Source organism: Emydura macquarii, unplaced genomic scaffold (genome assembly GCF_026122565.2).
Source record: "Emydura macquarii macquarii isolate MOO-44397 ecotype Brisbane River unplaced genomic scaffold, CSIRO-AGI_Emac_v2 contig_2913, whole genome shotgun sequence".
Classification (NCBI taxonomy): Eukaryota; Metazoa; Chordata; order Testudines; family Chelidae; genus Emydura; species Emydura macquarii.
This window is the reverse complement of record NW_027133050.1, coordinates 9,935-29,553: the sequence shown is the minus strand read 5'-3', so window position 1 is coordinate 29,553 and position 19,619 is coordinate 9,935. Positions and strand designations below refer to the sequence as shown.

The window sequence follows — 19,619 nt, the reverse complement described above, 5'->3', positions numbered from 1 at the left end:
GGTGGGGGGGGCGGAAGAACAGCAAGGGGAGCTGCTGGAGGGGCAACCAGGGGGTGGGGTGTCAAGGGCGAAGTTGAGGGGGGAGGGGCAGGTAAGAGGGGCAGAAAAGTGGCATGGGCAGAGGAAGGGGAAGGGACAGCAGATCAAGGAGCATGGGGGGCAGATAAGAGGCCTGGGGTTGGGTGAAGAGGGGGCAGCTGAAGGGAGGGGGTCAGCAGGAGGAAGGTGAAGGAGTGGGGGGCACCAAGGGGCAGATAAAGGCTCTCAGGCCTCGTGGCCCCAGCCCCCTAGGCGAGGTTGTGGGTGGGAGGGGGGCCTGTGGCCATAGGGTGGGGTCAGGGCCATGGGTTGGGACCCCCACCCCCACTCTGAGGAAGACAGTGGGGGGCAACTCCCACTGCCCCCTCTCCTCCCCCACATCCTCTGCAGCAGGGAGATGGGGCAATGGAACCTCCCATCTCCTCCCCCCGCCTGCCCCGTAAGCCCGTGGCAGGGGAGACTGTGCAGTGGATGAGCCCCCCCACCCCAAGCCAGGGGGCCGGGTTTGATTCGTGAGCCCAGTCAGCCAAGGGCACCGGGGCCCCTGCTGCTCCCCAGCAATGCCAGTGGAGCAAGAAAGCGTGACCCAGATCCATGGGGCCCAGCCCCCCACCGGGGATCCTGGCTCTACAGGCCCAGCTGGTTGCCCCCCATCCCCCAAACAGGCAACAGGAGCCCATGGCAAACAAACTCCAACTTTTATTAAAGGTGAGCAGAGGGGCAGGGAGTGCCGGCACCCCGCTGCCTACATTTAAGACTGGTCCCCCCATGCCCCACACACAGGAAAGGAGGCAGGCACAGACCCGCCCTCCTCCCCCTCCAGGCCCGGGGGGGGGGCGGGAGGGGGCTCAAGTGATAGCTGGGAAACCCTGCGAGGCCAGAGCCTGGCTGATGCCCCAGTAGCCAGCAGCTTTCTTTAAAAGCGCAAGCGGGTGCGGCGGCCTCGTGCCCGCTGGCTGGCACGAGCCAAGAAAGGGGTGGCACCTGACGGGGCAGGGAGTGGACAGGCCTGGCTGGCGCTTCCTGTGCCTGCTTCCGAGGGGCGAAAAACTGCCATGGGGCTAGAGGATCGGGGCCGGGTGAAGACGGGGGGCAGCACGCGGCGGGAGTTGGCCTTCACCCAGGAGTGCTCCAGCACGGCCGGCAGCGGCAGCCGCTCGGCCGGATCATGGCGCAGCAGCTTGGTAATGAGGTCCCGGGCACCTTCCGACATGGATGGCGGGAACTGTAGATCCACCTGCCGGGGGGAGGGGGAGTCAGAGCCTGGCAAGGGGAGATGGGAGGGGGGGACACAGAGCTAGGACGCCTGGGTTCTCTCCCCTGCTGTGGGATCTAGGGGAGGATGCGTCTTCCCGCTTGGAGCTGGGGCAATGCCCTCAGCCTGTAGGGTGAGAACGCAGATCAGCCCAGACTTGGACCCTTCCCAGGGGCTGGTCACCCACCGGCAGCCGGAGCCCACAGCAGGACCCCCCAGTGTTCCTGGAGTTCTTCTGCCACATCCCTCTGGGGCAGGGCAGCTGTTTACAGGGATCCCTCCCCCGGCACGGAGATGCAGCCATCTTGGGGGTGAGGCAGCTATTTATACAGGGACCCCTCCCATGGGTCTAAGGCAGCCACTTCTGGGGCAGGGCAGCCCCACCCCGACTCACCTTGGTGATGCGGCAGTATGTCTCTGTATGGGTGGGGCTCTTGAAGGGCGGGTGTCCCACCAGCATCTCGTAACACAGCACCCCGATGAACCACAGATCCACCTTCTCGTCATGCGTCTTGCCCTTGATCATCTCAGGGGGCAGGTAATCCGGTGTGCCGCACAAGGTCTTCTGCCTGCAGTGGGGTGAGGTGGGGGGTGAGTGCCGGGACCCCCTCCCCTGTCTCTGCCCCCCTCCCCAAGCTCCAGCCAGCTCTCACCTGAGCAAGGGGGCGTGCACAGACCAGTCAAAGTCTGCGATTTTCAGCTCACCCTTTAGGCCCAGGAGCAGGTTCTCCGGCTTGATGATGTGGTGGATCACTCTTCTGCTGTGGCAGGAGATGAGCCCATCAGCCAACTCCTCCATGACCTGCGGGAGCAGAGCACGGGCTGTCAGCACGGGCCCCCGGCCCACAGGAATCCCGCCTCTGATTCCCCACCACTCCCTGAAATCCAGCCATTGGAGGAGAGGAAAATTCCCACCTGCCACCTACGGCCCCGTCGCATTGCCCCCAAAACACGGGCGAACAGGTTAAAAAAGAAATTTTAGGGCAGAAAAAACCCCAGAACATTTACACCCCCCGGCCCGATGCTATTCTGCTCTCTGCAGCACAGCACCCCATAGTGCCAACCTGGGGCATTGGGGCTACCCGTGACAGCCAGGGAGGGCACCCCATGCTGAGCCCCCGTCCCCCCCCCCCCAGGTCTCTGCAGCCCAGTGCCCCTAGGGGTACCAGGGCCCCGGGACTGAGCATCTTGGCCCCTGCCGGTAGGTGGAAAAATATAGAAGGATCCTCAGCTCTCACCTAAGGTTTTTCATCAGTAAACCGGTATTGTCATCTCCCTGCCAACCAGTGCACAGATGGGGAAACTGAGGCAACGGAGAGGAGAAAAAGGGCAAGGGCACCCAGCAGGCCAGGGACAGAGCCAGGATACAGCCCAGGAGTCCTACTTCCCAGCCCACCCTGCTCTAACCACTATCCCCCACTCCCCTCCCCGAGCTAGGGAGAGAACCCAGGAGTCCGGACCCGCAGACAGTGCCCCGCCGACCAGACCTCTCTGCCCTCCCTGACAAGGTGGAGACGCTGCGTGCCAGGCCTGTATCTAGTGGGGGGAAGGGAGGGTGTCTATGGACCACGTGCTCCCAGCCAGGAACGGGTGTCCCCCTCCACCGGACTCACTGTGGCAGTTTTCTGTTCATCGAAATGCCCGCACTTCCACAGCTCCTTGTAGAGCTCGCCACGGGGCGCGTACTCCAGGATCAGGTAGATCCGCTTCTTGTCATGGAAGGAGCCATAGAAGCGCAGGATGTTGGGGTGCCTGCGGGCCAAAGGCGGGGGGGCTGTCGGAGCTGCAGTGGAGTATGTGGACAGCGCCCCTCCCAGCGCCACGCACGACCAGCACCCTCCACCCTCTTACTAGCCGGGGACCCTTCAGATCTTGCTGCGTCCCAGTCACACCAAGGGGCAGGTCAGTGGGGGGGTCTCCCCCAACCCCCAATGGGGGAGCCTGCACCTTGCCCTGGCATGGGGCAGAGACTGCAGCCTCCCTGCCCCAGATCCCTCCGCCGGAGGCACGGCTCGGGACATCGGTCACTGGGGGTGTCTCGGCCTGGAATCACGTCCCTTCTGCTTCCCAATCTCCTTTACAGGCTGGGCTATGGGCCTCCCCCCACTGCCCCTATCAATCCCTCCCCAGGGTCAAGCCCCAGCCCGTGGGGTATTCGGTGAGAGCCCCCCCCAACCTGCACCCGTCGCCACTCACTGGAGGTGGGACTGGATCTCAATCTCCCGCCGCAGCTGGTGCTCCATGCCTTCCTTCTCTATCTGCGACCTGAGCAGCACCTTGAGCGCCACGATGGAGTCAGACGTGTGCTCCCGGGCAAGGTACACGTCCTGAACTTGCCCAGCCGCTGCCCCATATCGAAGTCGTTGATGGTGAAAACTCTCCTGGGGGGCAGGGAGAGCAGGGGAGTTTAGAGACAGGGAGCGGGGGCAGAACAAGGGATGCCAAAGGAACCCTGAGGCAGCAGGAGTTTGGCTGCCCCAGATCCCCTCCCCTGAAGCGGAGTCCCCCCCAGGTCTGAATGCCCCAGAGCCCCCCCCACAACCCCTGGTCTCCCCAGCCCAGACAGCAGATCTCCAGGGAACCGCCTTGAGCAGGGTGAGGGGGCATCAGCCCCCCCATCCCATTAATTCACTGCCAGGGAACCTTCTCCAAACACCCCCCTCCCCCGAGCTCTGTGCCCCCATCCCAGCCAACCCCCACTCCCCACAGAGACACTCACTGGGGAGTGGGCTGCACCACCGGGGCACTGGAGCTAGGCTTGGCGGGCACCCCGCCCGGAACAGCTGCAGAGAGGGAGGGAGAGAGAGAGTCACCACTCAGTGTGCCCTGCTGCTCCCCCCCCCCACAGGTCCCAGCGATCGGCCAGACATGACGGGTGCCCCCGGCTGAGCCAGACACCGCGAGCGATGCCCCATCCACCAGCTCCCTCGTTCAGCTGGAGCCGGTTCCCCGGCAGATCTCGGAGCCCCGGCCGCAGCTGCCCGCCACGCCTGCCAAGGTAGACATCTGGGAACGAGGGATGCAGGCCAGCCCTAGAGAATGGGGCCTGAGTCCCGGAAAGCAGGGACTCCGCTAAAGGGTCACCCAACACAAGCACCTGGCGATGCTGGGGAGCGCGCATGGTTTAGAGAGGTTACGCTGAGGAACGGGGCAGAGACAAGCCGCGGAAGGGAGCTGAAGCGAACATCGGATCTGGGACCGGGAGGAGACGGAGGCGCGGCAGGTGAGGCAATCCTGGGTCTAACCCATGCTGGACACGTCCGCCCTGCAAAGCAGGCCCCCGTGTTTATCCGGGAGGGTGAGGAACCATCGGAACAATCCGCCCAGGACAGAGGGGCTCGTCCGGCATTGGGGGGTGGGGGGGGGGGAAAATCGGATCCAGTCAGGAGGCCCGTCCAGAAGATGCTTTAGTGGATTGAGGCCCGTAACTTGGCTTTCAAGGTGGCCGGGTGAGATCCTCTGGCCCGGGCGAGCCAGGAGACTGGCCTGGCTGATCCAACGGGGCTGAGCCGTCTCTATGGAAGCCCTCGCCCAGCATCAAGTCCTGTCTTAACGCTACGGGCAGAGCTCCCTGCGTTTCTCCCTCGTTTTGCCAACACCACGCCAGCCTCGTGGCTGTTTTCTGAGGCCCCGCTGATCTGGCCGCACCCTTTGGGAAGAGTGGGCCCCAGCCCCAGATGCCCAATCTGGTGAGGGTCTGTCCACCACCAGTCGCTTCTCCGTGCTGCCCTGCTTACGGATTGGGGTGGGGGGGAAAAAACGGGGGACGCACACCACAGCTCAGGTTAAACCAGCATCCACCACGATCTCGGGCACGCTGCTTTCCAGGAACCAGTGCACCCTTCTTAGCTCCTGGACCCATAGATCCCAAGGGAAGCCCCAGGATCATCTGCTCTGCCCTCCTGTCTAATGCAGGACATGGGACAGCCCCGAATGAACGCCCGGCAGCGGTAAGGCCGATCCGTTCCAAACGCGGCCAATCTGGACTGAGAAATTGCCCCAGTTGGAGAATCCGCAACAGCCAGGGGCACGTTGTGCCAATGGTTCATTCCCTGTCCCGTTCAAAAGTCATCCCTTATCTACCCCCCACTCTGAATTGGCCTGGCTTCAACTCCCAGCCGCCGGCTCTAAAGTAAGAGCAGCCAGGAGGCTGATCTCACCAGTTGCACTGGGCTGTGGCATTCCCACAATGCGTTCGAGTAAGCCTCCGAGCAGAGCTGACCCCCCCGTGGAAAAGCCCAAAAGCCCCCCAGCTCCCCAGATGCACCCTCGTCTCCCACGTCACGGCAAGGCTTGGTTGTGGGGAAGCACCGATTCCCCCCTGGGCACAAGCTCACAACTGCCGTGTGGGAAATGCTCGCCTTGCCCTCACAGTCAGACACCCGGCCCCCAATCTGCCCCTCTGACCTGGCATCTGGACGTCGCAGGGCTTCGGGATTGGCTCATTGGTGCAAGCCATGGTTGTCTGTGCCAGCAGTGACTCGGAGGGGGTGCCGGTGGACATGTGGGGATCCTTCCGGCGGACTTGCTGGGGGGCCCGCCCCTTCAGCTTCCCATACTGTGGCAGGGAGAGAAAGAGAAGCCGAGGGTTATAGGCAGGCAGCGGAGAACAGACGGGACATGAGAGCTACCCCGGAACACCAGCCGCGGTGGGCGGCGTGGAGCACAAAGGGGAGCGTTCAGCAGCCAGCAGCTCCCAGGCCCGAGATCACGGGCAGCTGGCCCTCACCGCCTCAGATCCCAAAGCCAGAGGGACCGGGGGTGATTCCCTTGCCTGGCCTCCTGTCAAGCACAGGCCAGAGAACAGCCCCAAAATAATACCTAGCACAGACCTATTAGAAAACCAGCCAATCTCTATGGGAAAATGTCAGCGTTGGAGAATCCACCAGGCCCCGTGACCAGCTGCTCCAATGGTCTATTCCTCTCACTGCTAAAAAATTTAGGCCGCGTTTCCAGTCTGTTTGGCTAGCTCCAACTTCTGGCCGCTGAATCGCGTTCGATCTTTGCCTGCTACACTGAAGAGTGTCAAATAGTCGTGCCCTGTGTAGACATCTACAGGCTGGGACCTTCTTTGAGTTAAGCTAAATAGCTCGAGCTTCTGGCATCTCTCACTCCAAGGCTGGGTTTCTAAGCCTTGAATCATTCTTGCGGCTCTTTACTGACCCCTCTCCAATTTATCCACACCCTGTTTGAATTGGTGGCAACAGAACCAGACACACTGTCAGAGCACAGCCAAATCCAGAAGGGAAAGGGGTGGGAGGAGGGGGGAGAGGACAAAAAAAAAAAAAAAAAAAACAAAAAAAAAAAACACACACCACCACCTCTCGGATCCTACTCCGGATCCCCCCATTTACACATCCCAGGGCCATGTTAGCCATTTTGGCCACAGCGTTGCACTGGGAGCTCCGCATTCAGCTGATTATCCACCATGACCTCCCAGATTCCCCTCTCCCCCCCCCCGAGTCTCTGCTTCCCAGGAGATAGTCCCCTGGCCTGCAAGCATGGCCGACGCCCGTGGTAGCTGGACATCTACACTGAGCACCCTCAAACGCACGTTTTTCGCTTGTGCCTGATTGCCTAGATCACTCTGAATCAGCGATCTGTCTTCCACCTTCTCTGCAGGGGCTTTCACTTTGGCTCAGCACCTGATCTCGGTCAGGGAGTCTACGCAACCTCAGCCGGCGGTAGAGGGTCCCTGACGGCACCTGGCACGACAGAAGCTCTCCCAACCCTGTCTGCGAGCCTGCCAGCTTGGCTCACCTTGGCCAGGCTGCTGCCAGTGCCGGGGGTCACCTTCTCCTTGTAGGCCATTCTGTGGGGAGAAACAGGCACAGCATCAGCACCGGCCTGGGAAGACCCAGATCACCAAGGGACTCTGGATCACGAGGATCCCTGCTTTACAGAAGCAATCAGAGTCCACAAGAGGAGTTGGCATGTCCCCCCTGAAACCCAGGGTACCCAAGTGCCAGCCTGGGGCCCTAACCACTAGGCCGCCCTTCCCCTTCCCCCCCCCCATGCAAGTGCACATTGCCAAAACTGCCTGATTCCCCCTATGCCCACTGCTGTTTCTAGCCACCCCAGAAGTGGCTGCAATCCTGCTTTCCCCACGTGCCGTTCCCCACTGCAGGGTCCAGTCCTCCCCCCCAGTGTGGATTTTGACTTTTTTTGGGGGGGAAGCATTTTAACACCTTTAAATCCCAGCTGTGCAATAAAAGAACAGCCATACTAGGTCAGACCAACAATCCTGTCTGCAGACAGTGGCCAATGCCAGATGCTTCAGAGGGAATGAACAGAACAGGTAATCATCAAGTGATCCATCCCGGCGCCCATTCCCAGCTTCTGGCAAACAGAGGCTAGGGACAGATGGTTTTGTATCTCTGCCCATCCTGGCTAGTAGCCATTGACAGACCTATCCTCCGTGACCTTATCTATGAGGATTTTAAGCATTTTCCACCCAATTTTTCATTTCAAACATTCACAGTTGTGGGAAATTGGGGGTATCAGCCAATTATTTAATGGCTAGACAGATTCAAAAAGTTAAAGCGTTGTGATCATGAAATCACATCTACGTCATATGTCAAAATACACAAAGTAAATATCCTTAATTCAAATTAATATGTTCTCAAGCAGCGTTTTTCTTACTTTGCCTATCTGTCAGTTTCAATTAATGCCATTTTTCCTGTGTGTGTGGTGAAATCAACATTCACCATCAAAATCTCAGCTTTCCAAACTTAGTTGTAAGCAAACTGAAACCAGAGCAGAGCAGCCCCATGTGCACATCCCTCTGGCAAGGAGTTCCACAGCTGAGTAGCTTCCCGGCAACCATCCGGTCGCTTGACCCTGGTGCCGGAAAACTTTTAAGGGGAAGTGATGGGAACGTTTCTAACATGTGGTGCGCTAATAAGCATTCAGGGTCAATCCACGCCTTCGCTTTTAATGAAAAATCTCTCACCTGCAGCACAGCACGGCTGACAGGCCCGTTGGCAGCTTTCCTCACAGAGCAGCCGAGGTTTTCGTTTTGCAATGTTGCTAAGGAAGCAAAGCCCAGGGCATGTGATCTTGTGCCCCCTTAAAACCTCTCTGGGGTCCCTCTGCCAGATGATGGGGGGAGGGGGTTACACATCGGGGAAACCTAAACTCGGGCCACGTTGAGCAGGGCCGCGGGGACAGAGGTTTGGTTTGTGTTTAAACCCGTCAGACTGTCCAGAAACACGAAGCTCCCAGGGACCACCCGCCGGAACCGGGCCGTGCACTCCGGCCTGGCAGAGCCGCGGAAACAGCCGAACCCAGGGGAGCGGGCCGCAGCCCGCAGCTTTCCACTCAACCCGGCAGCGGGAGCGAGCGGGGACAGCGCCGGAGTCCGCGAGTCCGAACTGCCCGGGCAGAACCCGGATGATTTCGGGGACAATCCCGCCGGGGGCGGTGGGGAGCACAGGCGGCGATCACTGCTGGGCCCGGGACACCCGGCAGCAGAATAACCCCCTTCGTCCTGCCACTCACTGCCTCGGGCCCGGCCCCACCGCCCGGAACGTCCGACCCCAGCCCTCCTCCCAGGCCATAGCTCCATAACCCCCCGCGCCCCACCAACCCCCGCATCGGCCTAAGCCCCGACCCCGACCGCCAGCCACGTCCGACCCGACCCGGCCCGGCCCGGCCCCGCCTCGCCTCAAAGCCCCGCTCCCACCGCATAGCCCAGCCCCGCCCCGCCCCGCACCTTCACCTGAACCTGAACCTGAACCCGCCCCCTCCGGCTCCATACCGCGCTGTTCACTCTCTGGGTATTTAACACACGGCTCGCCCGCACGCGCTGAGGGCGCCGGCCAATCACTGTGATCGGCGGCGCCCCGCCCCGTGCGGCCTGGCCAATCAGGGACCGCCGCTCGCCGTTCAAAAAACACTTCCGCCAGCCCACTGGGCCGGCCGGTTTCAGCGGCACGCCAGGTGGTTGGCGGGGCTAGAACCACCCGAGACCGCCCCCCGCCCCCTGCTCCGACATTGGTCGCCGCGCTCGGTCGGCCCCGCCCTCCCTCTTGCCATTGGACGAGCCAGGTGTGGCCCTCCCGCTGCCTTCCCATTGGCGATCGAGCCCGCCCCTCCATCCATCCCATTGGCCGCCGCGCTCCCCCGCCCATATTACATTTAGCTTTTTCATTGGTTGCCACAGAACTCCTGCTCGCTCGCTATTGGCTGCTCGGAACCGGCCATCCCCTCATTGGCCTTGCCAGGCCCCGTGACCCGTCCCCGGCATCTTTTGGACGTTACCGGAGAATGGGCGGAGCGCCGTTGACATTTAAAACAAATCCAAATCGACGAGGCTCCTGTCAATACCGACGGGCCGCGACCTATCAGAGAAGCGGGCGTCGGGTCGCTCGCCGCCATTTTGTGAGGCGTCCGGCTTCAGGCCGGGAACGGAGAGCGGCGCCCACGAGAGACGAAGCGGAGCCACTCATGGGGGGCGGGGGGAGTTTGTTCGCTAGCGGGGCAGGGGAGGCGCCCAGCCAATCAGGGGTAGTGGGGAGGTAGCTCTCCCCTCCCCCCAGCTAATGACAGCATGGGAGGTGTGGTGTCCAGCCAATCATAGGGGAGACAAGGGAGGAGCCAGCCAATCACAAGTTAGAGCTGTTGCACCACCGAGCCAATCACAGAGAAGCCAGGAGCCAGCCAATCCCAGGGGAGAGTTGGTGTAGCACCCAGCAAATCAGAGCAGCCCCATGTGCACAACATTCCCCCTGGCAAGGAGTTCCACGGGTGAACAGCTCTCCTGGCACTGTTACCAACCATCCGGCTGGCTGACCCTGGTGCCCAGCAATGCCACCTCTTGTGCGAAGGGGTGAACGCCGTGCCCTAGGCCCAACAGGCCCCCACCCCGGTCTTCTCCCTCCCTCAACCCGGACCAACCCCCACCCCCGCGGCAGCCACTTCTGCGCACAGCAGATCCGGGATGGGCCCTTCCTGATGGCGTGGAGCTCTGCAGGCATGGTGGGGGGTGGAGGGGGTGGCTGAGCAGGCCCCACTCTCCCCCCCCCCGGGGCCTCTTTGCCCCCACTCCAAAGGCAGGCATCACACGGCACCCATGATGTATCCTTGTCCTACCAGACGGTAAATTTGCACTCCGGAATCTGTAAAATGTTGTACTTCAAATATTCCACTTTCCCTTTTGTTGCTAACAACAAAAACAGCAGCCCAAGGCCAGCAGCCCCCAAGTCCAGCCATCGCCTGAACTGCCGGCCCCTGAATCTGGCCCTGACTGTAACGTTACCCACTCCTATGGCAACCGACGGCAGCTACCATTATTCACCACTGTTGCGAGACAGCATGACTGTAATCTCATCCACTGGCAGGAGGGACAAACGTCCATGCTCGAGGGAGCGGAAGTAGAGCTAAAAAATCTCCCACCAACAACAGTCGGTCCAATACACCATATTTCCTCATCTGTCTCTCTCATACAGTGGGACCAATGTGGCTACACCACTGCTACAAACACGTCTGTCTGGTGCTGGGCCCCTATGGCGCTGCAAACGCACCTGTAATGTCAGTCACCTCTATGGCAAGTGCCAGACAGCGACTGTAACGTTACTATTGCACTAGGACACACGGTGACTGTAATGTTATTGCAACAGGGTAGGTTGTGACTGTGGTGTTAAAATGTTGTCCCCCACTATCGCACTAGGGTAGATTGTGATGGTGACATTATTGCAAGGGAATAGATTGCGACTGTATGGTTACACCATTGTCCCCTGCTCTAGTGGGGGGATCGTCTGTGTCTGTAACGATACACCATTATCCCGCGCTATTGCAAGGGGATCGATTGTGAGGGTAACGTTACAGTGTTATCCCCCCCCTTGTACTACAATAGATTGTGACTGTAACGTTACAAACCAGGGCTTAAATTCAGCTGGAGCTGGCCAGAGTGCAGTTCTGGTCAATATTTCTGAGTCTCAGCCCTGATGGCACCCCTGGGGCAGAAGCCCTGACCCGCCCCGGTGGGGCTAAAGCCCCAAGCCCTGGTGCCCCTCTCCACAGGTGAAACAGCCCTGCAGAAACCCCTAGCCATTCGCAAAGCAGAAGCCTTGATCTCTCCCTTCCCCCACCCAGTTAGCTGAACACCCAGAGATCCCCCCCTAGAGTTTTTATAGATGGGGTGGGGAGGCGGCAGGGGGCTACAGAAAATAATCTATGAGAATTGAAGCTCTGCTCAGAACATTGTCCCCCTGTTATGGCAATCAAATGTGTTCCCTTGCCAGTGTAACATTACAACGTTGCAAGGGAACAGAGGGTGCTAGCTATCATGACTGCCGCCCCACGTAACTACACTACACCACTACAGCTCCTGCCCACGACTACACACTGCCACCGCTGCCCCCACAACACTACTCCACTATAATCCCTTTCTTAGCCCCCCCACTCTCTAGTCATCTAACCCCAACGACCCCCACCAGCGGCAGGTACTCATCACAGCAGACCCGGCCCGCCCTCAAGTCCAAACGCCAGACAACAGCATGCCGCGGGATTGCGCACAGCGGCGACGGAGACTCTAACCATGCCTCATGCGTGCTCCAGTCATCACGCACTACCCAGCGCACGGGAACGCACAAAGATGGATGTACCTCACTGATCAGCCATGGCACTTGTCGCTGCCCGGGCCCCACGGCCACCCACCGCCCCAAAGCTCAGGGTGAACGGCGACACCCCCCACTCCCGGCCCCGCACTGAGAGAGCCCCCCATGTTCTGTCCTGGCCCTCCCACCCCACGGGGCGCCGGCCACAGCCCCCAGGGGGCCGCAGGAGACCCGTTACCACCCCCCTTGCCTTGCCCCCTGAATGCGCTGCAGCAGCTATTTGCATACGGCCGCCAGCGTGCTTGTGGAACAGCCGTATGTCTCAGGACAGTAGAGCGGAGAGAGATTTTCTTAGCTGTGCTTTCACGGCTGTGACCATAGTTACCAGGACAGACAGGCAAGCACATTTAGAGTGTGTCTGTGTCTGTGGGTGAAGTGGATATGCGTGTGTGCAAGTTGGTTGTGTGTGTGAGAAACAGGTGTGTGTGTGTGTGAGACAGAGAGAGAAAAACAGATGTGTGTGGGTGTGTGTGAAGTGGGTATATGTGTGTCCGAAGCAGAGGTGTGTGTGTGACAAGCACGTGTGTGTGTGTATGTGTGCGTCACAAGCGGATGTGTATGTCTGTGCACGCAGCAGCTGTTTGTGTTTGTGAGAGAAGCAGATATGTGTGTGTGTGTGAAGCAGATATGCATGTGTGCGCAGTGGTTGTGTGTGTGTGAAAAGTGTGTGTGAGAGAAAAGCGAATGTGTGTGGGTGTGTGTGTATGCATAGCGGGGGGGGTGAGAAGCAGGTGTGTGTGTGTGTGAAGTGGATGTGTGTGTGCGCATCACAAGCAGATGTGTGTGTGACAAGAGGATGTGTGTGTGTGTCCTGACATATACACAACCCTCCCCACACACATCCCCCCCACTGCAGGCCATTCAGTCTCTGCCTCTCTGCAGGCAGGGGTGGGTTTCTGCCCCACCAGACTTCACACGGGGGCACCAACCAGGCAGGAGCTACCGCCCCAGAGAGCAATTCTTGGGACCCCTGATTGTGTGTGTGTGTGTGTGTGTGCGGGTAGCCCCCCGTACGAGCACTGGCCCTTTAACTGCAAGGGCCCAGGGCTTCACACGGCTGGGCTCTGTTTCTCCTTTCTCTGTGAGTTACCATTAGCCCAGAGCAGCCATTCTACCGGCACAGTCCAGACCCCCTGCCAGAGATCAGGGCCCTGTCACACCAGGCGCTGCACAGACCCTGCTGACAGAGATCAGGACGGGTCGTGCCAGGCGCTGCACAGACCCTGCTGACAGAGGTCAGGGCCCGCCTTGCCAGGCGCTGTACAGACACTGCCAACAGAGATCGGGGCCCCGTGGTGCCAGGCGCTGCACAGACCCTGCTGACAGAGATCAGGACAGGTCATGCCAGGCGCTGTACAGACCCTGCTGACAGAGGTCAGGGCCCGCCTTGCCAGGCGCTGTACAGACACTGCCAACAGAGATCGGGGCCCCATGGTGCCAGGCGCTGCACAGACCCTGCTGACAGAGATTGGGGCCCGCCGACCAGGCACTGTACAGGCCCTGCCGACCGAGATCGGGGCTGTGTGTGGGGTGGAGGGGGGAGGTCAGAGCCGGTTGCTCAGAGGGGTTCGGTGCCCGGATCTGGCTAAACACTGCAGTGAAGACAATGTCGGGCCCCAGCGTCCCAGGGCCCGCATGCCAGCCGAGCGGTGGAAATTCGCCTCTCTCCTTTATGGGGCTTTAACCCAAATGCTCCCAGCTCCTGGGGTTTCCCCTGCCCTGCTTCCCCCAGACACTCCGGCCCCGCCCGGGTCCGTGAGAGCAGGAGAGACAGATCAGGCGGGGAGGGGGGCAGGGCTGAGACACCAAGGTAATGGGGGAGGCTGGCTGGACAAAAGGGGCGTGGGGGGATGGATGGGTTGGGCTAGGGGGTGGGATGGAAGGAGAGAGGGGCAGACACGTGTGGGGGAATGGATGGGGGGTGGATGATGAGTGGGGGAGGGACGGGGTGGATGGGTGGAAGACAGGCGTGGGGGACGGAGGGAGGTGTGTAGGATGGGTGTGTGATTTACCCATTGGGGGGACACACTGGGGATCCTCCCCAGAGCCCCTTTCCCGGGCTCTGTAGCTCCCCCCGGCGCACGTACCCCAGAGCAGCCTTGTGCCCCATACATGCACTCAGGAGTCCTGGCTTCCAGTCCCATTGCTGCCCACCTCCCTGCAACCACAACCCCTCCCTGATTCCTGCAGCCTGCCCCACGTCCCTCCTTTCGCCTCTGAAAAGGGCCTGTGCGTGGGGTGTGCAGTGTGCACACGTTGGGGGATGGGAGGGGTGTGCAGCATGCGTGAGGTGGAAGCCGGGGTGTGTGTCGGAGGGTTGTGTGCATTGGGTTATGCGGCGAGTATGCTAGCACATCCGTGTGCGTCGCAGGGTGTGCGCCGTAGTGGTGGTCGGGTGGTGCTGGGGCAGACTGTCGCCAGAGGGGACGTGCGTCATATGGATGGGTGCCATACGGCTGTGCGTTGCTGGGGCAGGCAGGCATCATTGGGACAGGCATGCTGTATGGGGTTGAGTGGCAGCTGCAGGTATTGTAAGGGTGTTGCATTGATGTGTAAGGAAAACATGGTTATCACACAAGTGTGTCTCATGGGGTGGGTGTACGTCTTCAGCATCATACGGCTGTGCATGTTAACTCACAGACTGGGATCTGCTATTAGTGTGCTCAGGAATTGACACGACTCTCGTTCGATAATGACAGAAAGGCTTTAATTACTATACTTATAAACATATAAAATGAGCCCCCAAACCAAAAGTCCAGTATATTTTAGCTGCAAAAGCAATTATCCTCACCAATGCAGGCAAGAGGCGGTGATGGTTTCTTAGCAGCTTCCCCCGAGAGCCTGGATCCGTGGTCTCAGAAGGCAGCTGGGCAAGATGGTAGTTCTTCTCAGTTTCTTGTCAAGAGTGATTCCTCTTCTCTTGAAGTTTGCCTGCTTGCTTATTTCCATTGCTTCTCTTTTATATTCTTCAATCCAATGTTTTTCAAAGCATTTTGCTAATTTACATGAGTAAACACAGGAATTCCAGAAAACAATACAAGCGGGAGAGACCCATGTGCTTTAATTAGTGAAAAGGTGCTAGCCACCTAGATTTGTTCTTTAGCTTCAGTGTTCCACCCTTCAAACAAAGGAGTATTGGGGTTGTTGTGATTAAATTGAGCAATACCTGGGGTGGCATCCAGCCATTAGCTTTGATCATAAGGTATTTTGAGAGGTCTGGAGCTGTGGAGGTCTAGCACGCCCTGCATTTAACACATTTCTGTTTACTGCACAGATGAGTTACTCCCAGAGGATAAATTCATTAGGGAAAATGGTCCAGACAGAGAGGCAGTTAATAAACAGTTATCTTAATGAAATACCAACATACTTTGAGACTAGAAAGACCGCATGGGTGTGTTGCAATGAGAAACAATCACATCTTTTCAAAAGGGACTCCAGCCACCATTTCACATATTCTGCAATGTGCACTTATTAATTTGGTAGTTTAATTTTATAAGTAGGCCCATCTTAGCTGAAATTTCATGGTCTACATGCATCATCAGGGTCAGTGTGTTGTATGGGTGTGAGTCACAGGCACAGGTATCATAGGGGTGTGCGTTACCGGGGCGGGAATGTCGTAGGGGTGTGCGTCGCCGGGGTGGGCATGTTGTAGGGGTGTGCGCCACAGGCGTGAGTATTGTAGGGGTGCGCGTCACTGAGGCGGGCATGTTGTAGGGATGTGCGTCACAGGCATGGGTATAGTAGGGGTGTGCGTTGCCGGGGCGGGCATGTCGTAGGGGTTTGCATCACAGGAGCGGAGATCATAGGGGTGTGCATCACAGGCGCGAATATCATAGAGGTGTGTGTCACAGGCGCAGGTATCATAGAGGTTTGCATGGCCAGGGCGGGTCTGTTGTACCGGTGTACATCCCATGGGTGTGGGTGGGCAGCGTGGGCACACGTCGTGGGCGTCTCTTACTCAGGACCAGAAGATGGTGATGACGATGACCAGATGGGCCGTGAGGGTCAGGAAGCAGGCGGGCACCAGCCCATGGACCAGCGCCATCACCAGCTGCCCCACGCCGTGCAGGTAGGCCGGGTCCCGTGGGCAGGGCCTGGCCGGGAGGGGGAGCAAAGACATCAGGTCGGGTGACCGAAGGCAGCACCAGGCCCCCCACTTCCAAGTGGAGCCCCCAGCCCCTACTTACTCCCCTGTGGAGCCCCCCATCTCCCATGTTCCTCATCATAGCCCCCCATTACCTCCCTCATCTCCGCCTTCCCATGGAGCCCCCCCATCTCTCCCTGGCCCCGCCATGCTCCCCCCCCCCACTCATTGCACAGCCCCCACAGAGATTCCCCCTCCCTCATCGCCCCACATCCTAATCAACCCCCTCTCCAGTGGAGACTCCTTCCCCTGCCCCCCAGCTCACAGAAACCCCCTCCCCCTCCTCATAAAAAGCCCTCCCCCAGACACCCTTCCCCTCCCCCACCTCACAGGAACCTCCTCCCACACCCTCCACCACATAGTAATGCCCCCCTGGAACCCCGCCCTTCCCCTCGTGAAAACTGCCCCTTCACCATCCAGCCCTCCCCCTCTCCCACCGCTCTCCCACCCCGGCCAGGCTTGCGCTCTCTCTCTCTCGCTCGCAGACTCTGCGCACCCCGCACTTGGCTCCCTCTCCAGGGTCGGACCCATGCGCGTGCCAGCTGTTGCACCCAACCCCACGCTAGAGAAAAAATAACGAACAAAGCGCCCGCGCGTGTGCTTGGCGGAGGAGGACAGAGGGCAGGAAGGGATGGAGCGGCGGCTCCTCCCCCCTCCGCCCTGAGCAGGGACCCCCCCAGGGCCATATGAGACATATAGGGACTCCCCCTCCCCAGGCTCCGATGGAAATTCCCCTCCCCCCAGGACCATATGGGACATAGGGACTCCCCCTCCCCAGGCCCATATGGAGATGGCCTCATCCAGGGCCATATGGGACAAATACGGACCCTCTCTCCCAGAGCCATATGGGACAAATAGGGACTCCCCGTCCCTGGGCCATATGGGGATCCCCTCTACTCTTAGGGCCATAAGGTATCCATGAGGCTTAAAGGCTTCCAATCTGCTAAGGGCAAATCTGCTCCCCGCATAGCTTCCCCTCCTCCTGCCATATTCCCCTCCCCATATTTATGCCCGGGCTGCCCCTCTTAACTCCAGGCCCGTGCCCACCCTGGATCACGCCTGTCTTGGAGGCAGAGAGGGGTGTGGGAACAGCCCTTGGCTCAATCTCCCTGAGGTGGGAAATAGATCTGGGGAGCTGCGCTGAGAACCAGGCACGGAGAGGAGCTAGTGGTGGCGATGGGGAGGGGGGTAGGACGGTGTAGGGTGGGTGTAACTCAGTAGTAGAACTCCTGCTTTGCAAGGATGATGCCCTGGGTTTGATCCCCAGCATCTTTTGCGAGGGTTTTGTTATTGCTGTGGGACCGAGCTGCCGGCGTCATCCAACTCGGAGGGAGACTCCCCACCCATGGCACAGAGAACCAGAGGGGTTCTGATCCCCTGCTGCCTGTCCCCTGCCAGGACCTGGGGGGGGCTGATCCCCCATGTCAATCAGGAGTCACTCCAGCAGAGGCATTGGGGCCGATTCCCCTCTCGCTCACCCCGGTGTGAATCAGGAGTCACTCTGTTGGAGCTGATTTCCCCTCTCGCTGACCCCCGTCTTTGGGGCCCGAAAGCTACCCGCACGGGCATGCCTGATGAGCCTCTTCTAAGCTCCTCCCACCACATCAGCTCCACCCACTTGAGCCACCCATTTTGTCTACGCATGGAAATTGACCAGCATGGTGCCAGGAATGAGGGCTTGCCTTGGAACCTGGGATCAGTTGTTACTCAATCAGGGGCTGGAAAACAAGGTTACTTACCAGTAACTGTTGTTCTTCGAGATGTGCTGCTCATGTCCATTCCAATATAGGTGTGCGCACGCCACAGTGCACGGTTCCTGGAACTTTTTTCCCCTTAGCAGACACCGAAGGGCCGGCTCTGGTGCCCCTGGAGTACCGCGCTCATGCCGCAGCACATGAGGCTCTGCCGGCCCTACGCACCCTCAGTCCCTTCTTTCTGCCAACTCCGACAGCGGGGACGGGGGGTGGGTGTGGAATGGATATGAGCAACACATCTCAGAGAACAACAGTTACTGGTAAGTAACCTTGTCTTCTATCTTCGAGTGATTGCTCATATCCATTCCAATATAGGTGATTAAATAGCCATACCTCGGAGGTGGGTAGGAGTCAACGGTGAGCTGCTCTCAGCACGGCTGGCTCTGCCGAATCCTACGTCCTCTCTTGTCTGCTGAACGATGGCGAGGTGGAACGTGAAGGTGTGGACCGACAACCAGGCGGCTGCTTTGCAGATGTCCTGCAGGGGCACTCTCTCCAGAAAAGCCACAGCTGAGGCCTTAGCTCTGGGTGAATGCGCTGTGATGACACCCGGTAGCAGCCCATTCGCCTGCTCCTAGCAGCACTTGATGCAGGATGTGATCCACTCGGAGCTGTGCTGGGTGCAGACCAGTGACCCTTTCATCCAGTCCCCCGCCCGCGGCGAGGGGCTGCACCAATTTCTGGAACGGCCGTGTATTTGATGTAACAGGCCAGGACTCGACTCACGTCTAGCGAATGCCATCTCCAAACCCAGACCGCGCGGTTTGGGAAAACACAGGGGGAGATCAATGGTGGTTACAATGAGGCTAGGAGGCTGGGCATGGCCTCCACTGCAGTTTATCCGTATAGAATAGTGTATAAGGGAGCTCCGAGGTCAAGGCCTTAAGTTTGCAGACCCCCCAAGCTGAGGTAATGGCTGCCTGGAGTGCTACTGTCCACGAAACGCGGCAGAGGGCGTGAAGCCATGGGTTCCAAGGGGGAGGGCCCTATGAGTCTCGAGAGGACCAGGCTGATATCCCCGGGAGGCACCGGGTTGCGGACCTGGGGATACCACCTCTCCACCCCCTTGAGCACCCTGACCAATGTGGGATGGGAGAACAGGGATCTCCCCGCTAGCGGGTAATGGAAGGCCAAAATAGCTGACAAGTGGACCGTCAACTAGGCCAGCACCAGACCCCGGCATACTCCAGGGTTGCCTGTGGAGGCAAGAGGCTGGCAGAATGCCCCGGGACTCCGCCCAAGTTGCTTAGTTGCTATTAGTCTATTGGTAGTTAGCTAGGGACCTTCTGGAATAAGGTGACATTAGTTGTTTACTTAAAAAAGAACTTAGCCATAGTCTCACTTCCCCTTTATTATTACTAAAATAGGAATCTTTTAGCTTATCAAGCATTAACAAATGTCTGTGATCATCTCAGGATGCTCCAGACCCCAAGGCACTTCCTCCTTTGGCCTAAGGTCAGGCAGCTTCTACACTTTAAGCATTTGTTATCAAGGCCAATATCGCAATAACAACAACGGTTCGGCGGCATTCTAAAGACTATAGTCTTTAGAGTGCCGCGGAACCCTCGTTGCCGAAAACAATGTAGATGCTTCTACACTTTGAGCTTTTGTTATCAAGCCAATATGGCAAAAACAACGAGGGTTCCGCGGTACTTTAGTCTTTAGAGTGCCGCAGAACCTTCGTTGCCGAGAACAATGTAGATGCTTCTACACTTTGAGCTTTTGTGATCAAAGCCAATATGGCAAAAACAACGAGGGATCCGCGGCACTCTAAAGATTTTAGTCTTTAGAGTGCCGCGGAACCCTCG

General features: G+C 58.9%; 1 non-coding gene and 1 pseudogene across 1 annotated transcript; both read right to left on the bottom strand.

Annotated features, from left to right (window-relative positions):
• Window positions 1-505: 505 nt before the first annotated feature.
• On the bottom strand, window positions 506-8,825 carry LOC137167279 (aurora kinase C-like; annotated as a pseudogene).
• Window positions 8,826-11,780: 2,955 nt separating this feature from the next.
• Window positions 11,781-11,912, bottom strand: LOC137167280 (U8 small nucleolar RNA). Its single transcript, XR_010924081.1, has one exon. It is a non-coding gene; the product is annotated as a U8 small nucleolar RNA (small nucleolar RNA).
• Window positions 11,913-19,619: the final 7,707 nt, after the last annotated feature.